The sequence below is a fragment of the Ursus maritimus genome, unplaced genomic scaffold (assembly GCF_017311325.1).
Source record: "Ursus maritimus isolate PB19 unplaced genomic scaffold, ASM1731132v1 scaffold_31, whole genome shotgun sequence".
In the NCBI taxonomy this organism is placed as follows: Eukaryota; Metazoa; Chordata; class Mammalia; order Carnivora; family Ursidae; genus Ursus; species Ursus maritimus.
Genome location: NW_024425675.1, coordinates 11,312,825 through 11,331,160, shown reverse-complemented (window position 1 = coordinate 11,331,160; position 18,336 = coordinate 11,312,825). Strand labels below are relative to the sequence as shown.

Genomic DNA, 18,336 nt, shown 5'->3' with positions numbered 1-18,336 from the left:
TCCTGTTATCCCCTGTTTCAGATATGGAAGCTGAAGATCAGAGAGGTTAGGGAACTTGCTCGAAGCCACACAGCTCTTCTGTGGTAGAACTGGATTGGGAGCCAGGCAGCCCAACTCCAGAACTGGCCTTTGCTCACTGTGGTGGTCACGACTGTCCTTCCTCCCTCTGTTGCCTTCATCCTTGGTGTCCGTGTGCCACCCATGTGTGAAGATCTAACTCAAAAGCCACCATCTTCGTCAAGACTTCCCTACCTCCTCCCTTTTCCAAGCCTCTTTGAGCCTCCACAGAACCTCACCTGTCCTCCTCCCTCCCTTGTCCCACTCATCTTTTCCTGCATGCCGTGGACACACCTTTAGTTCCTTTTAAACCCTTAGCTTCCCATTCAGTTCATCTTCATGCTGCCTGTGTTTCCCTCCAACAATGAGGAAATGCTCATTAACTGTCTGGATGAAAAAGGGGTTCACTTCAGCACCTTCTCTATCTCGAACTTTCAGTGAATACCCTGTTTGCTGAGATCAGTACAATGATTTGTAAATACAAATGCGAACGTTTGAGTTTGCAGCACATTCCCGAGCTTATCTCAGTGGTAGTTCCCGACCGAAATGAGAAATAGAGAATATCCGTCTGTCCTAACAAATTCTCCGTCCTATCAATATAATTTCACAGCAGTTAGTAACCCTAAAGTTTAAGATGAGAATAACAGATTGGTCGGATTGAAACAAGTGATGGTCAGAAAAGCATACATATCTGCTTTTTAAAAATTTCTTTTCAGGAGTTAAATTCACCTGTGGTAGAAAGTCAGCTAACCTCTGGATACCAGATTAGATAAGACAGATCTTGCTTTGCTGTATTTATAACTCAGTAGGACAAATCTTACTTGTAGATTGAATTGAGTGAGTATTTCCTATTGGATACTCCCAATACTCCACACTCACCAAGTAGGACTGATGATTTTTAGACCAGTTAACCTGGTTCCAAGGTTCGCCGGTTCATTCACCCAACCATTATGTACCACAGCCGTCCTCTGAGTCTGGCTCTTGTGCAAGCTTCTGAAAATATAACAGTGAGCGAGTCCAGCAGCAGGTCCGAAGTCAATAATCCACAAGTCCATAATCAGTCGTGATACAGACATCTGGACGTTTCCACATCAGTTCCAGGCTCTGTGAAATCCTTGCCTCCGTTCTATTATTTGCTTCAGTTAACACAATGGAACTCACTTGGGTGATGTATTTAATTATGCCCCCCTTTATATCATGCTTTTCTGACAGGCAGAAAGATGTCTACGGTACCAGTGGTAAGGAATTACTCTTATTGAAGTGATTAGCGGGGCAAACACATTTGAATACAGTGGCTATCCAGAGCATGGGAGATATTTTCTTCCTCCCTAGCTGCTTCCACTTAGACTTTATTTTATTTTCTAAGAAGCAAGAAAGGGTAATATATGCACATCTGATATGCAGCTTCCAAGTGATACAAATCTCATCTTTCCTGCTGTGTGGCTGCTTGCTTTTCCTTGCACTTTTTTTTTTTTTTTTTTGTCATTGAGAGGTTATGACAACATGAGCCATATTGTATTTATAAACATCACGTGTTTCCTTGATATGGCTTGCAGTTTCTGCCAGACGGAACACATGGAAGAAACATTTCTCGTTAGCTCAGCATTGGTTTTAGTTATGCTGATTTCCGGGACAGGAAAAATGCCTTCCTACTCAGATTTAACTTTCGTAGAGTAGAAACAAAACCTCTGAATGTCCGTGAAATGGTTTTAACAAGGGTGGATACTGCTCCTTTAAACCACATATTTTGAGTAAAAGCTTCCTTCTGTTAAAAAAAAAAAAGAAAGAAAGAAAAGAAAAAAAACCCAAGCCTTGCATTTAGTCACCATAAAGACAGCCAGAGCTGGAAGCCTTCGAGAGATGGGAGGTTTCAAGGTCTCCGCAAGTCTAGAAACTTTCTGCTAGAAGAGAAAGGGTCACGGAACATGTAAGGTAAGAACTGTACCTTTGTAACAAAATAACAATTTTCAGGCTGCTTTTGTCATGCTGTGGGACATTTTGCCTTCAACGGAGTCAGGTCTTCCGTATTTCAGTTCCATTCAATGAGGCATTAAAATTCCAGGTTTTTAATTTTCACTTCTTAGCACCCTGCTTGGAAGGAAACTTCCTTGTGGTTGGCGATAGTTTGTTTTTAAAAAGCCATTTAAGTTACGTTTGGCTGTCCTCCATCTATAAATCCTATGATCTAGTTTCTGTGTAACCTTATGATTTAAAAAGGATTTAATGTGTCAACATTATCTGCTGGTACAGATCTCACTGATGTATGTGTTTGGTGACCATTTTCAGTGTTTTCATGAAGATGTTGACTTGCATTTAGTTTCTGAGACAAATGTAGAAGATTCGAAGATGTGATAACAGTGGGAGGGGGACCTGAGTATGTGTCCTTCAGCACCCTGGGGAAAATTATTTGTTGTTTTTTCCTTGTGAAAAACAGTTTCAATTTTAAATTACAAATAGCTGCTGTGTCTCGGTTTTGACTTTTTTAAAAGAAATAATCATTGTAAGCTTTATGAGTCACATTTAAAACTTCTACAGTTTTATATAACAGATATAATCCTGTTTTGTCAGGCTTAATGACTGCTTGAAAAAAGGCTTTGGCAAAAATTATATGCACTGGAGATGACTATTTTGTCTTATTCTTGCAATAGTTAGGTCACAATATTTTGCATTTTTTTAAAAAGGAATTCGATAGAGCAGTGTCCTTTTAAATCAGGCTGTTTCCCTTGAAAGGTTCACGTGTGCGTGGATCTGCTTATCCGTATCCCTGTGGATATCTTTATCCCAACTCGGAGATGAGTTCATATGCATGAAAAGTTGTTACCTAATGTGGTCTTGGTAACATATATTATTTCATACAGTCGTCAGAATAACTCGACTTCATTGGTACAGTTAGACCCATTTTTTTGATTGGAAAACTGAGGCCAAAAAAATTAAGTAGCAAGATCACACCCTAGCAAGTAGCAAAGCTGGAGTTCGAATCCAGGCCAACTCTCTTACCGGTAGCTAAGAGCTTTAAGTCTGGAGTCAGATACAGACAACTTCATTTGAAAGTAATAATTACAAAAAAGCAATGCTTTTTTGACTCAAGATAAATTATTTTGTACACTTTTGGAAGGTGGTTTGTTTGGTTTGGTTTGGTTTGGTTGGTTGGTTGGTTGAGACGTGTAGCACCCAAAACCTAGTATCAGACTGGTTGTCTTTCCAGAGACCTGTTGACAACTTCCTCAGCGTGAAGCGAGAACGGTAAACAGTGGCTAGAGTGGGGGGAGTTTTAGGCAAACTACCCTTCCCTCTTTGCGCCGTCCTTCTTCACTTCATGTGCTGTGTCACCGGAAAGCTGCTTTCATGGACCCAGAGCGGGGAACTTCTTCGTGAGCTTGATCTGGAAGCGAGAAAGTGTCTTTGAATGGAGAGCTGCCTGCATGTCAGGCTACAGCCTGTCAGCTTTCGGCAGAGCCGTGGGGGGGAGGACAGGAAGAACACCGAGTAACGTTGCAGGTGGAGGGTTGCTGGAGTCCAAGCAGCCAGCGGAGCCCACTCAGGACCAGGGACCGGGGCTCCCGGGACGGAGGCATCCACTCAGCCACAGAAATACCCGGTGATTTGTGATGCAAAGTAATTATGGCCAACAGTATCAACAGGACTTGCAGCTGCCCATCACGGCCCTGCACTTGGGCTTCAGGACCATCACAGCCAGCGCCCGGCCCCATTTCTGCGTAAAATCCAGGGCTGGCGAACCAGCCAACTCAACTCAAAGTCCATTGGAACAGGACCTCCCTTTAGTGGTCATCCCCAAAGAGTTCTGAGCCGGTGCTGGAGAGTTCGGGAGAGGTTTACCCCACACTCCCTGCCCCTTGTTATCCAAACCACATCCCTCTTCTGGGCTCTTGTAAATACAGATGTTAGCGGAAATTGCCTTTGACTGGGAGCATATGTCCTCGTCTTTCCAGGTTGTAACCCTTGCACCTACATGCCGTTTTCTTCCTGGGGTTTGGCTTTTCTATCTTCTCTGTGGGTCCCCATAGGGGTAACCCAGACTCTAGGGAGTTGTTTCCGATCCCGTCCACGCAGGCTCCCTCTGCACGATCTTGCCCTGTAGAGGCTTCCAGATGACTGTTCTTCTCTTTACACTTTTTCTAAAATTTCTTAGGTGAGGGTGTGCTGCTTTTATTTAAAATTTTTTTTGGGGGGGGGAGCACACATTAGTTTTTTTACGGAGAAGACAAATGTTTTTAAGGTACATAGCAACTGGCGGTAAGATGTTTCCTCTCTGCTCTGCTTTTCTCCCCATCAGGTCGACGAGTCCTCTGCTTGCACGTAATTTGCAGGAGCAAGACTGTCTGCTGCTGTAGATTTGTGACTGAGGACGTACCTGGTAGTTGGTTCAACCCCAAGAAACAGGCCTGGCTTATTTAGAATCATGGGGTTTCAGAGGTGGAAGGAAGGTCCTACGCGTCATCTTGTAAACCCATTCCCCTGCCGGTGAGACTAGCCTCGCGGGGTTGGAATGACTTGGGGTGAGAAGATCACAAAATAAGGATGGGACAAACACAGGGCTGGAGCCCACCCCACCTGTCCCTCAGGCCAGCCCTTTATGCATCTCCAGCACTTCCCTGCCTTCCTTGTGAGGGCCCTCTGGGTCCCACTTGATTGATTTCGGAGAACGCTGTCTGTCTGACTTCTCATAGCCAGCCATTGTTGTCGATGAATAGAGCTGGGCTTCACCTCCTCTCCGTAGCAGCACAATGTCTATAGTGGGACCAGAGCTCATTAATTGGAAATGCATGGGCCTGGACCAAAAATAAATGGATTTTGAACTAACCAGATTTAGATGATCCAATATTTTTATGGAAGGAGAATAAGCCATCAAGTCAACTGAAAAACAGCAGCTGCTTCAAATTATGAGATGCTTTGAATAAAACAATACATATTGGCTTAAAAGGCTTGTGTAGTATTATAACATTATTTTTAAAAGTCAGCCTCTTTGCTAAGGAAAATGGCTCCTGCCATGACTCTGAAACGTTAACGTATCACTGCTCGGATGACTTCCAAGGTTGTTTTTCACTCGGAACTGGTGATTTTCGGTGGCATGTAGAAAAACAGGTTTTTAGATTTTAATAATTATATAATGTCTTCATGAGTATCAGAGAGGTACGTAGCACAAAGAACTTGAGAGCATGAATATTACTGCTTCATCACAATAAGTAAAAAAAAAAAAAGTCAGTTTAAAATTGGGTACCATTAAGTGGGTAACAGCACAGTTGTTGTGAGGACATGGCCAAAGTGATGAATAGTATCTTGTTATTGAGTGAGGCATAAAAACCGAGGTTTTGGGGCGCCTGAGTGGCTCAGCCATTAAGCGTCTGCCTTCGGCTCAGGTTATGATCCCAGCGTTCTGGGATCGAGCCCCGCATCGGGCTCCCTGCTCAGCAGGAAGCCTGCTTCTCCCTCTCCCACTCCCCATGCTTGTGTTCCCTCTCTCGCTGTGTCTCTCCGTCAAATAAATAAGTAAAATCTTAAAAAAAAAAAAAAAAAAAAACAAGGTTTTAAGACAAAAGACAAGTCAGGGGCTTGTGAAGACAGAGCAAAACGTCACTAAAGATTGTGTCATTGAGAAAAATAAGCCATTTTGACATCAGATTCAAAACTGATTCTTGTTTAAGCGTTCTCAAGAACTCCAACACCTTGTTTTTTGGCACAAAAGAAGAGCTGTTCATGAAATCATTTCTGTGCAGATTTATTTATTCGAGGCCTCTCCAGATAAAAGGTGTGACTATCCCGTGTGCGTTTAAGCTGGAGGATGCCTTCTCCTTGTTGGGGCAGCGCTAACTCACTCCATCTCCCTGAAATACAGGAAATATGTTTCTCTCCGTTGGTTGATCGACACATGTCCTTGATTTCTTTCTTAACATTTGTTTTCTTTTCCTGTGAAATCCAAGTTCGTGCTTTTCCTCGTTCTGATTTCACTCTTTGAACCTGTACGTTTTCATTTGCCCTTGCTATCACAGGAAGAGCCGTCAAACAAAAACCCAGACGGCAGTAAGAGATTGTAACGATGTCAGTGATGAGGTAATTCAGAATTAGCAGGGACCTGTTGAAACTTCAGTGCGTGTTTTTCATAAAGCAAGCTTCCGAAGCCTTGGGTGTCGTGGTCAGGGTCTGATAGCTTAGTCTGGGATGGCAATCTGTAGGGGACTGTTCCTTGCACTGCCTTGCAAGAAGGAAGGCGATTGATAGAACATTCTGTACATGGTGGGCTCCTTGCAGTAGGGACTGAGGGAACATTCTGGATACATAGCTACACAGTGGATACCATTTTTGCTTGCCTTTAAAAGCAAATCTAAAAATATATTTCCTAGCAGCTGTGTAACTGCAAAACAAAAAATCCTGCTCCACTGCAGTGCAAATTACTTACTGGATATCTCCAGGGTTCCGATCTTAATGCTTCAGAAATTTGCTTTAGATTTTATTGTATATATTTAGACCAAAGAGCCTATTAGCTTGCGATCGGGGGAAACCTCTGCATTCTCATGAAAATGAGAAATGTGCCAGTGTTGGCAACCTAAGGCTATAATTATGTTAATCTGACCATTTTAAGACTGAAATATGTTGTTTTAAAATGTTTCTGTATTTTTATTATTCGTAACAATGATCTGGAGAAATTTAGTGAAATGCTAATAAGTTTCTGTTCAGTATCACTCTGGGACTAGAGCAAAGAAATGAGTCAAATGTGGTGTTCTGATATTTTTAATTTTGACAGAAAATTTTTATCCAAAGATATGTGCTTCTATAAATAGTGCCTCTTAATAATAGAAAAACCACCCAGAGCTTTTTTTGCATTTTCAGTGTACATACAGTGAACATATCTGTAAGGCCATCTTGACATATAAGTTCAATAACAGCATTTCTACATTTACATTAAATCACACTTCACAAGAAAACAAAAAAATAAATTGCCACACTTCGCTATACCACCCCCCAAAAAAAGAGAGAGAGAAGGAGACAGAAAGAAAAACCAAAAACTATTTTTTGAGCAATACGGCAAGATAAATGTTTTTCTATCAAGGGACTATCCTAAAGCACACAGATTTTACTATTTTTAATATAAATGTGGGACAGGACTAGAATGGACAATGTAATTGAAATTCTAAGAGCATCCAGAAACTTGTTTAGCTAATTGGTTCAGCCTTACCCTCACCAACTAAAACTTTTATTCTGGCAACAGGCATGTTTCATTCCCAGGGAGAGGTACTCCTAGGTGGTAGGATAGGAAGGGAGGGAGAAGGACCTAAAGCAGAGATGTGGGTAATCGCCCATCCCATAATTGTTAGAAATAATCGACATTTGAGTATACTTGTCATATCCGTATGAAGTGGATTGGAAATCTGTCCTCTAACCTGATCTGGCTTCAGAATAGCCAGTTAATTCAGGAATGGGAATGAGGAAAAGCACTTTCTTGCATGGGAGTGCACAGCATATAACTGAACCTTTTTCTCAAGGATATATCTTTGGAATATAATTCAGCGTGGAGTTCCTACTTTGAGAATCCATTCTTTCTTCCCGTGAGCTCTTGTATCTCAGAAGGAGAGTGTGTCATTCTCATCACGCTCCTATGAATATATTAAAGTGATTACTATCCATTCAATTCATTTTGCTCTCATTTGAGTAGGAGCCTATGAACGCTTGTGGGCAATTTTCGTAAGAATCCTTGCTGATCCCATTTCTCTGCATGCAAAGTCATACAAGAATAATTCGGCTCACTCGATGTTCACAGAACTAGGAGGGTGAGCACAGAAGCTATTCCTAAAGCCACATAGCAGCAGAACCAGAGGCTCCGAAAAGTCCAGAGGCAGAGCCACGGGCATGGCGGTGAGACCACAAATGAGGAGATCCTCAGAGGAGAAACAGTCTTTTCATTCATAACCCAGTGCTCATTCCTCTACAACCCACCCTGTTCCTTGGCCATCAAGGTGGGGAGGAGTGCTGATGGATGAGGAGGATTGTACCTTTAAAAAATTTGGAGGATGGGGGAACCAATTTGGAGACTGCAGTCTATTGAAGGAGGAGTTGGGGATGAGGGTGATCAGAATGAACTCAGTATTGTAAGAAACTCCCTCTGTCTGTTTATTCACCCATATCTTCCTGTCCTCTCTGGGACAAAGTGTGTCACCATGTTGCTTTTCAAAGAAGGAAGACAAGAGAAAGGATAATACAGAGAAGAGGAAGAAGAAGACTGAGTTTGGGTCAGGCCATGGGGGAAGGTGAGCTCCTCTGGGGTCAAGCCAGAGCCCATTTCTCCTTGAAGTGAGTTGAAAGCTCTGTCTACTAGTCATGAGTTTTGAAATGCTCTGCAGACGACAAAGCATTTTGTTCACCTGCCTTGCCTCCTGCGTGCAGAGGATTCTTTCCTTTCAGTGTTTTTTGGGGAGGAGGGACGACTGGACTGTGTCCACCCCCTGGCCCGAGGTGGGCCCTTGGTCACCTAGACGGTGACTTCTTTACATGGGGTCACGGAGCTGGTAGCCCTGCGTTTGTTTCTCGGGAGTTACACAGATGGCAGGGCTGCCCTCGAGGGTAGGAATGCTCCAGGTCCGGCCGTCCTTGGGACACAGGGCAGCGGAGCTCATCTCCGAGGAGAAGGCCGTGGGCAGTGTTGGAACCGAGTGGGGAAGCAGGGGCGGGCTAACCTCCCCCAGCTGTCGAGCAGGGCAAGGCCGGGCAGGGCGTGGGCGGAGAGGCCTGCCAAGCCCGGCCTCGGGTGTGCACGACTCCCGAACTGCTTGTCTTGGAGGCTGTTATTTCTCCAAATAAGGAGAAGTGGTGGTTTTGCTGACCCTCTCAGATTGCCGGGCCATGTCCACTGGCTTGCTGGCTGACTGACTGGATATTTGAACTGAAAACACGAAGGTATTCCTTTGAAATGGAGCAGTCTTGTGGGGCTCACGGATACCCTGGAGTCATCATTTGGAAAGTGCTTGCTCCCCACATTCGTAGATAACCATAGTAGGGTCTGGTCTGGGTCACTGTTCTCTTGTGTCTGTGTAACCTTCAGTACAGATGACTCTGTTCAGGTATTTCTGAACTTGATTTGAGATGGAAGGAATACTGATCTTATGATCCGTGACCACTGCCTGCCTTTGAAGAGTGTTCCAGGAAGACCAAGCCTCTACGCTGATTTCTTACCGCTACGGTATAAGATTTTTCTGGCACATAGATCCTGGCCCTGTTATTTGCCTTTGGGTAGGACCCTCGACGTCACTGGGCCCTGGTTCCTCATCTGTAAAATGGGGATTCCAGTCTTTATCTGATGGGAACCTGCTGGGAATTACATGAGGTAATTTCGGAAAGCATTTGGTAAATAGGAAGTCTCCAAGCATAATAGTTCCCTTGCTATCTTTCCATCTTCTCCGGGCAGATTTAGAGGAAAATATTTAGTTCCAGAGAAATTCTAGGTAATTATCATTGCCACCCAAAGTTTAATCAGGTCAGCTTTCGGAATTAGGATTTAACCAAATGCACCGTAGAATGGAGATTTTGATGTGAGCTGACCACTCCCCAGTTGTTCTTAGTTCCGGGGACCAGCAGCTTAACAGCACCTGGAGACCTGTTCAAAATGCAGCCTCTCAGACCTGCTCTGTCAGACACTCTGGACATGGGGCCCATTCATCCGTGTTTGAGCAAGCGCTCGGGCTGATTCTAACGTAGGCTGACTCTGGAGAACCCTTTGCTGTTTGGGTCAGAGGCCTACCTGTTCCCGCAGGGCACTTGGCACCTCCCGCCCTTGTCTCTAATCGTGCCTTCCTTCCTGCCCGGACTACCTCACGAGGCAACCTTTTTCTTCCCTGTCTCCTGAAATTCTGCTCATGGTTTATGGACTCATTTAAATCTCACCTCTTCAGAGAGGTGTTCCTCAACTCTCCAGCCAGAAGAATCTTACTCTTCTAAGTTTCCCAGAGTATTTGTGTATTGCACTCATTTAGCACTTGCCAGAGTTATTCTTGCTCTGTCTGATTTTGAATATTCATGTACATGCTTCATTATCCCTTCTGGAATGTAAGCTCTTGAAAGGTAAGAAGTCTGTCTTAAAGATCCTCTTTCCCTCATTGGCCTTGACCCCGGGCTTTGTATGCCTACTAAATATTCCATGGACACACAGAATGCCATGGTTTATATATAAACCAGAAGTCTGGTCTATATATATTGTGAACCTGATGTTAACACCTGGATCGGAAGGCAGGTTCCACCATGCTGCGCGGACTGTGGGAAGACACCCCGAATGGGGGGCATTTGGGGCCACTGGCTTGGTCCAAACGACCAGGTGCTCTTGTGTTCTTTGCCACAGACCCCCGTCAAACCCAAGGAGAACAGATGGCGTTTTTCAAAGGTCTATTCATTTAATTTATAAACCTGAAACCTTTTAGATTCTTTCATCACTCCTGAGAACTGGGAGAATGGGTGAGCCTCTATAATTATGCAGCAAATGCCATCTATTTTCAGGCTGACACGAGAGCAGGTTCTCAGCTCACACACTCAATACACCTGGGATACCCATGGAACTTCTTCTGGTTTTGAAAGTTGCTGCTACGAGGAGAGCAGTTGGCTCTTCTGAACCTCCGAAGAATTGGCACACGGGCTGTTTTGGTCTGGATCTGCATTGTTGTTTTTTTCGTGTTTATTTTGAGGGAAAATTGAACTTGGTGCATGTGTGAATGATTGTCCTTCAGTGTAATCCTCTGGGGCTCTTCCCTTATGTGCTCCTTGCTGCTTCTGACACACTAGCTAATATTGTTCAGCCCAAGGTCAAAATAACAGCACAACTAAAGAACTTCTCATCAGAGGCTACCTGTAAAATCCCCTTTTAAACTGGCTCCGCTGACATAACTCACCTTGTGTCGTGTGTTTTTTCTATTACTCGGTCGTAGAGCCGGCTCGTGCCCTGCTTTAACATGAAAGCAGGCAGGGGGGTGATGCCGTGAGAAGGGCCGTAATCATAACCTGGGTCTGCAGGGCGGATTCCAGAAGAGCTGTGAGGAAAGAAAGAGAGGTGCAAGGGGACACAGAGTGAACCCCAAGAGGTGACACCCACCAGGGAACCCTGGGTGTTAGGGGGGTCTTGGGGTGTGACAGGACAGTGACAGACTGGAAATGAAAGACCCTTTGGTTTCCAGCTTGGCATCCACCATTCATCGATTTGTTCACCACCATTTTCTCCACTGAAAAATATCTATTGTTAACTGCGGCTGTAGAGCCTAAAATCCTACATATTGTCATCACTTTGCTGTTGAAGTTGAGATACAGTGAGGAGGTGTTATATCGTCAAACCGACACATGTTTTATAAAATGTCTTACACTGTTGTGACCATCCTAAAGCTGCATCGTGCAGTATCTACTTTTTCCACGTAATAAATAACCAGCTCGATCGGTTTCCCTAATGAAAGGTTAGAGGGGCAGAGGATACAGTGACAGAATTGTAGCGCATCTTCCAGCGACCCTGCGCCTCTGAGAGGTGTGGCCCCAGAAATGGTGCCCGACACTGGGATGGGAGGCATAGTGGGGAGGAATGTTAGCCAAATGTTGCCTAGACAGTTTGTCCCATAAGTAATCGGGTATCTGTGACGAATGAAAGTGTGTGTGTGTGTGTGTGTGTACATATACACGTGCATATGTACGTGTTTGCACATACAGAACTAGTGATGTAGTGACATCTATATAGTGATAATTAGCAATACAGAATATGTAAGTATATGTGAGTGTAATGTATATAAACATATACTAACATGTATGTAACTAAAATTTTTTTAAAAGATTTATTTATTTGTTTGCTTGAGAAAGAGAGAGAGAGAGCAGGGAGAGGCAGAGGGAGAGGGAGAGAAGCAGACTCGAGACTGAGTGGGGAGCCCGACACGGGGCTCGATCCTATGACCCTGAGATCGTGACCCGCGCCAAAATCAAGAGTCAGATGCTTAACCAACTGAGCCACCCAGGCGCCCCTACATGTAACTTATTTTGAGGCAAGTAGATAAAACCTAAGAGTAATCAAGAGCGTGTCTGGATAATTAGATCGTAAGCGCACTGAGATGTGTACTGTTCGTTTCCTTTGCTGTGAAAATCTGGATCAGAGAGCGAGGCAGATGAATTCAGCACACTGCACACTGAAGTCGAGCTCAAGCAGATGAACCCTCAGTCGTCCCTGCAGGGGAGCCTTCGGGGGGCAGGGTTCCGCTCAGAGCAGCGCGGGGTGTCCTGGAGGACACGGGATTTCACACTTACACTGAGAAAGAAGTGGCACAGTGGCAAGGCTGAAAAGTTGCTGCTTCTCTGCTTTGTCACCGTGTGACATTGAGCAAGTCTTTTTTTTTTTTTTTAAGATTTTAAGTAATCTCTACACCCAACGTGGGGCTCAAACTCAAGACCCTAAGATCAAGATTCACATGTGGCACCAACGGAGCCAGCCAGGCGCCCTTGGGCAAAGTTCTTAACTCCTTACACTTCCATTTCCTAACCAATCAAATGGGGATCGGGACGCCTAATGTATGTATTTCACGGAGTTCTGAAGCCCATGATATAAAATCACAATTGAAAGCCTCATGTAGCTGCAGACTCCCGGGTGATTCTCATGTGTACGTGTGTACCTCACCATCTAAAATCCTTTATAGAATAAGCAACGTTGTCAATGAACAATGTCTTGTATATTGCAGAGTGCATGTTTACAAGCTAAGCAGGCGTTTAGAGAACAGTCAGAAAAGGAAAAATAAAGTCGAAGGCACTGCAAAGTTATATTTGGGTGACAGAAACGACTTACCACTAGCCACAAATCTAGAAGCTCCAACAGGGAGTCCTGTATAAAAGAACTGTGTCCACACAGGCACCCAGTGGATGTACAGAGACATGGAAATGAGACTGGAGAAGTTATTCGCACTATCTGTTACAAGTGGTAGAAAGAAGATACCTTTTTACAAACTGTAACTATTTTAGGTACAAAAGGAGGTTGTCCTTGGCCTGGATGATACAGGAGTATCCCAAACAAGATTGAGTATGGGTGAGAGGAGCACATTTTTCTTTTATCTGTCCTGGAGCGCCACAGTTACTGACTGTGGCTTGGAAGTTAAATGATTTATCTAACATTACTTTAGTCTGTTCCAGACTCGGATCTTTAATCACCGTTGGGCACAGTGTTAAGTCAGCCAGGTCTGCTATACTGGAGAGCTCAGCAGAGTTTCCCGTGTCAAAATATTTGTGGGAAAACGCTCATCTTAAATATAGCCATCAGCTAACCACTGACTGGACCATCTCTTTCCTGAGAATTAAATAATTTTGGCAACAGTCTGTCTGTCTCGTGTCTGGGAGACATTCCATTTATGATCAAATGAAACATTAATAGTTTCGCTAAGACCTCACAAATGACCGTGTGTCCAATTTTAACAGTGTAAGCAAGATGAACTTGAGATTTTCCGACATCATAATTACTTCCCTTCACAATGCCATCTTCGTGCTTATAAGCACATTTTAGATTTCCTTTTATCATATGTAATTTTTAAAAAGCCAAGAAAGAAATGAATGTGAGAGAGGAAATAGAAATAAATTTCATGAGCCTGTTAGCCTTACCAGAGCATAAAAATTATTTCCTGTTGAGGTAATGCTGAATATCTACTAGCATGTTCTTTTTTAATACTAAGTCAAAAAAAATAATAAATTGCTTCCACTTTGCTTATAGTGCCAGTTCATGAAAGGAAGAAGGAGAATCGATAGAACACTTAGTACACCCCTGGGAAGAACCAATTCACAGAGGCGGTAGCATCCCAGCGTAGGTCATGCTGAGGAGGGTCTGGTGAGGAAAGGACCCAGCGTGCGGGGAATTAGTGGTTGGCCGCACCCAGACTGAGCCAAATTTCCTGGTGAGTTAGCCTGAATGAGCTGTTCTCTGGAGAGCCCGAGCCAGACAGGTGAAGCTGACTCCTGCCCAGCTCCAGCATACGGCTTCAGAAATTAGCCAGCCTGGTTCTAGGACCTCAGGATGGTGTCACCTCCCCCCCCCCCCCGCCCCGGCCTCTAGCATGACCTGCGTGCTTCTTACCAGAGGGCATAACTCATCCTGATTCACCGCGGGACTGGGCCAGCTTTCACACTCCTGCCAGGGAGTTACAGCTCTCGTAATGACGAAGCCATGCAAGGAGTCTCCAGACGGTGCCCCGAAGCTTTTAGAAAGTGAAAAGAAACTGCTCTGAACAGGACAGGAAGGATGAGATGGGGAGAGGTCAACCAGGCCTTCTCTCACCCTGTACCCCCTGACATGCACAGCAGCAGGGTCAAACAGAAGCCACCTGTCCCTGCCGTGGCGGGCATGGACCCCCGTGTGGAGTCAGGCATGACACGCTTGGTGAATCAGCAGTGGGAGCTCCCTGCATCTGTTTTCTGCGGGGGGCAGCGTGGCCCCGACACTGTGCATTAAATTCATTCTTCCAAGCAGTCCTGCGTGCGTTACAGCAGGTCAATGCTTACAAGAGCCATGCGGCTTAGGACGTCTTATGCCATAAAACAGGGTCTTTGCGGATGTGGAGGGGGTGGGATCGTGGCTGAATCAGACAAGGGACACCAACACCAACATCCCCCTTCCTGGAAAGCATGTGCTTGACTGAAGAAACCCATACTGCCGAATGCACGCCAGATGTGTCAGGGGTGATGGTGTGCGCTTCCTGGACGTGAGTGAGAAACACCAAACCCTAGCTGATTAGATTAAAAAGCAAAACAAGGCTGTTCACATTCCTTCTCCTCCTTTCCGACCTCTTCGGTGGCATCTGTTACAACCACTTCGTCCAAATATTGTTTCTAATGAGACATCTTGGGAGGGTGGCGGTGTCATGTGCCCAGTGTCGTGTGCTCCCCTCTCCCTTAAGAACCACAAAGCCTTGGGACGGCAGTAAACAGTCGTTTGAGAAAGCCTGCCACGCTGCCGGGAGTTGAACCTGAGAGACGTCATGGAATTCTCTGGGTCAGCAAGAACAGCCTTGCAAAGCCTTAAAAATGTTTGAAAAATGCACAGGCTTCCCAGAGCGTGGTCGTGGGGTGTGGCGCGAGGCCAGCGGGGCTTCCAAGCCCAGGGCTGCGAGTTTCTGGTCGCTGGCTTCCCACCCGGGCAGCTGCTCCCCTCGGTCCCCGAGGGCTCAGAAAGCATGGTGGTGATGAAACAGAGCCTACCTACCTGCGAGCTAAGGAAATGCTTTTCCTCCCTCACCTTTTGTTAGTACCGCGTTAATACCTGTCCTCTGCTCAGCACTGCACAAGCCACTTCTTGTCCGGAACACACACCTTCTCGGGCCCGCTCCCCTGCGAGGGAACAGCTGCATTGACATCAGTTGCCGAAGGGGGGGGGTCCCTGGAGACGGCTCCGGGCCTCTCCTCTTCCGCCTTGTAGAGGGTGGGGCTCAAGGGCTCTGGCTTCCTTTCTCGAATCCCCTCTTGGCGCAGCGTTGGCTGCCCTCCCCATCTTTCTCTCCCTCTCCTTCCAGGTATGTTGCCCGAAGTGATGGCAGTCGTTGCTTGCGTGGGGCGACGTGGGGCTGGTGCCTGGCTGCCACCCAAAGTTCAGCTTGGTAAAACCAGGCTGGTTCATTAGTAGACAGCCTCCTTAATCACCTGCTGTTTTCTTTCGGCTGGTCTAAACCAGGGGGAGAGGCTCACGTTTCCTTCGCCCGCCAGTCCGCCGACTTCAAAAGTCTGGCCGCGGGATGAGTGTTGGGCGCTGGTCTATCTAGATTTTCCCGGCAGCACACAATCTGAGAGGTGGCCCAGTGTGGTCACGAGCATACTGGGTTTTCTGCCGGCTTTGTGGTGGCGGGTTGTCTGTTTGTGAAGGAGCCTGTTTGCCTGCGTCAAATCTAGTTTGTAGTAGCTCCTTCACTGTTAACCCATTTACCTAGGCCTCTCGGAGTTTGTTCGTTGGTCTGTGTTTTCCATGTAAGCAATTGTTAAAGGCCTGAGTCACCCGTGAGGTAGCCTGTGGTTGGATGTGAGCTGAGGTTACTCAGTGACTAATTTCCAAGGGGAGGAGAAATTGGCTTATCATGGGGAGGAATACTTTTCATCCACGCCTCTGACAGCCTCACTCGGAAGACTGGCTGAAACACAATGGTCTTCACTGGTTGTAAACACTCAAGCTGGGAACATTTTTAGGATCTGTGGCCTTTGCAATTTCTTCGCGGAAGAGAAAGCTGTCTAAAATATCCAAATGTGGAACTGAGGATTTAGATGAAGCCAGTGAACAAAGGACTCGCGTAATTGGGAGCTGAGCCAATGTGCTTTTTTCACGGCGTTAGTAATACAGGTGATTTCCTTAAGACAAAGTAAGTGGCTTTAATTCTCTGAGGACGAAAGATTCTCCTAAGAATCCTTTTCAGTTTTGTCCGGTTACTTCATTGTGTGGTCTGATTGAGTGGTATGTTTACAAATTCTAGACTTGGAAGGGTGGGGTTTGAAATATAATAAACTGTGCATAATACTGCCTTTCCGCAAAGAATATATATATTTTAAATAGTCCACAAAGAGACATGATTACATGAGACAGTTTCCCAAAATGATTTGAAATAAACGTTTTGCATGCTAGGTTTTTTTTTTTTTTCTTTCCAGAAATAATGGTACGATTTTTGCCCCTTCTTACCTTACGTTCAAGAAACTTCTAAATGAGCAATGTTTGATTTAACTCACTGGGTTTTGGAGAAATGAAATATAGATATATGTTAGGATTCCTAACTCGAATTTCAGATAATTAATTTGAAACTGCCCCAGATTTTGTCTGGCCCCTAGGAAGTATGGGCCAAACAGCTTGCTGAGGTCTGTGCCGTGGGCAGGGACAGCGGCTCTCAGCCAGGGCCACGGTGCTGAGCTCCGGAAGAAACTGCTTGGCTGCTTACAAGAACTAGAAGCACTCAACCAAGAGAGGGCAGGGGTTTGGGCAGTCACGGTAGAGGGAGAGACCATGCCACCAAAGTAGGTGAATGAGGGACAGCAGTCTAGTTCATACATTGCCGTTGTATCTAGTGTGGATAAATGAGCATTTTCTTTGTCTGGGCCGAGGTGCAGGCAAAGAGAGGTCTGTGTTGGATTCCGGTAAGGTGTTAAAAGAACCTGTATTCTTGGGTTTAGGTTGTTTTTCTTGCTGTAAATGAAATTCTCCAAAGCTCCCATAAAGACATTAGTGTTGAAACCTTCCGGGACAAAAGTGTCAGTGACATAATGTGTCAAGATATTTTGAGAGAAATGATGGAGAAGATTAGTGACCTCAGAGAGACTAGTGGGAGAAGGGAGGCAGGTATATCAAGGTGGGTAAGAACTGCGTGTGATGTGTGTGTGTGTGTGTGTGTGTGTGTGTTTTGCTAATTTATTTTACCTTTAAAGTTTGATATAATTTTCTCCTAAGAGGTCTGACTTTGAGGACTAGTGCAGGAAGAACTCAATATACATTTAATGCCATTTCTATACTCATTGGCCATAAAAAGATCAGTTAAACAACAAAACCGAACAAAACTGTGTGGGTGCCTGATTCCAGGAAGATATCTCCATGGGAAGAACACTAGCATATAAGGCTGGAGCTTTTGAAAACTATGTATCATAGAATCTTACTCATCGTCCTGATTGTGACCCGGACAGTGAATAGCCCCTAGAGAACGTGAAGTCCACTTTTTATTGGAATAGCAAGGGGTCTCCTTGGGAGATCACAGTGAAGACTTGAAAAAGATTCTCTTTTCATCTTCCCATCCCTTCCGCTTCATTTTAAGAGTGACCGCCTTTGGTCGATCCATGTCCTTTAGTGTATGAACCGAGGTTTTCAGATTTTAAAGGTTCGCTCTCGTTGTAGGTTTAAAACATTTTCCCACTGTATAATGGAAACATCGTGTCATTCTCTTTCTGGGCTCTCTGTAGAGCTGAGGATGAAATTATCATGGGCTCTTTTTAAAACTCAGTCCTGGAAAGTCAGTCATAGCTTGGCAAAGGAAGGTAAGAATTCTTCCAAAGGCTTCCAACCTCCAAGTCACTCAGATTGATGGAGATTTGCCTGTTCTGTGATAGCCGGATGCTTGCGTTCACCTCCGTTGTGGATGACTCAGGTGGACAGTGACTCTTTCAGTGACCCTGTTGGGTGATGGCAAGATTAATTTGAGGGGGGCCAGGCAAAGGCTGGTAAGCGGCATTACCATCAGATACACGATGCTAATTGTGTGTGGCTAGGTTCCATCCTTGTTGGCTGAAGTCCCATTCTGGTTGGTTGGTACCCAGGTAATACTG

General features: G+C 45.1%; 1 protein-coding gene across 1 annotated transcript in view; it reads left to right on the top strand.

Annotated features, from left to right (window-relative positions):
• Positions 1-1,538: 1,538 nt before the first annotated feature.
• Positions 1,539-18,336, top strand: part of KIAA1217 (KIAA1217 ortholog) — an 83,203-nt gene continuing 66,405 nt past the window's right edge. The window contains 1 exon segment of the mRNA XM_040645325.1: positions 1,539-1,989. The gene's annotated coding sequence lies outside the window, so the exon portion shown is untranslated.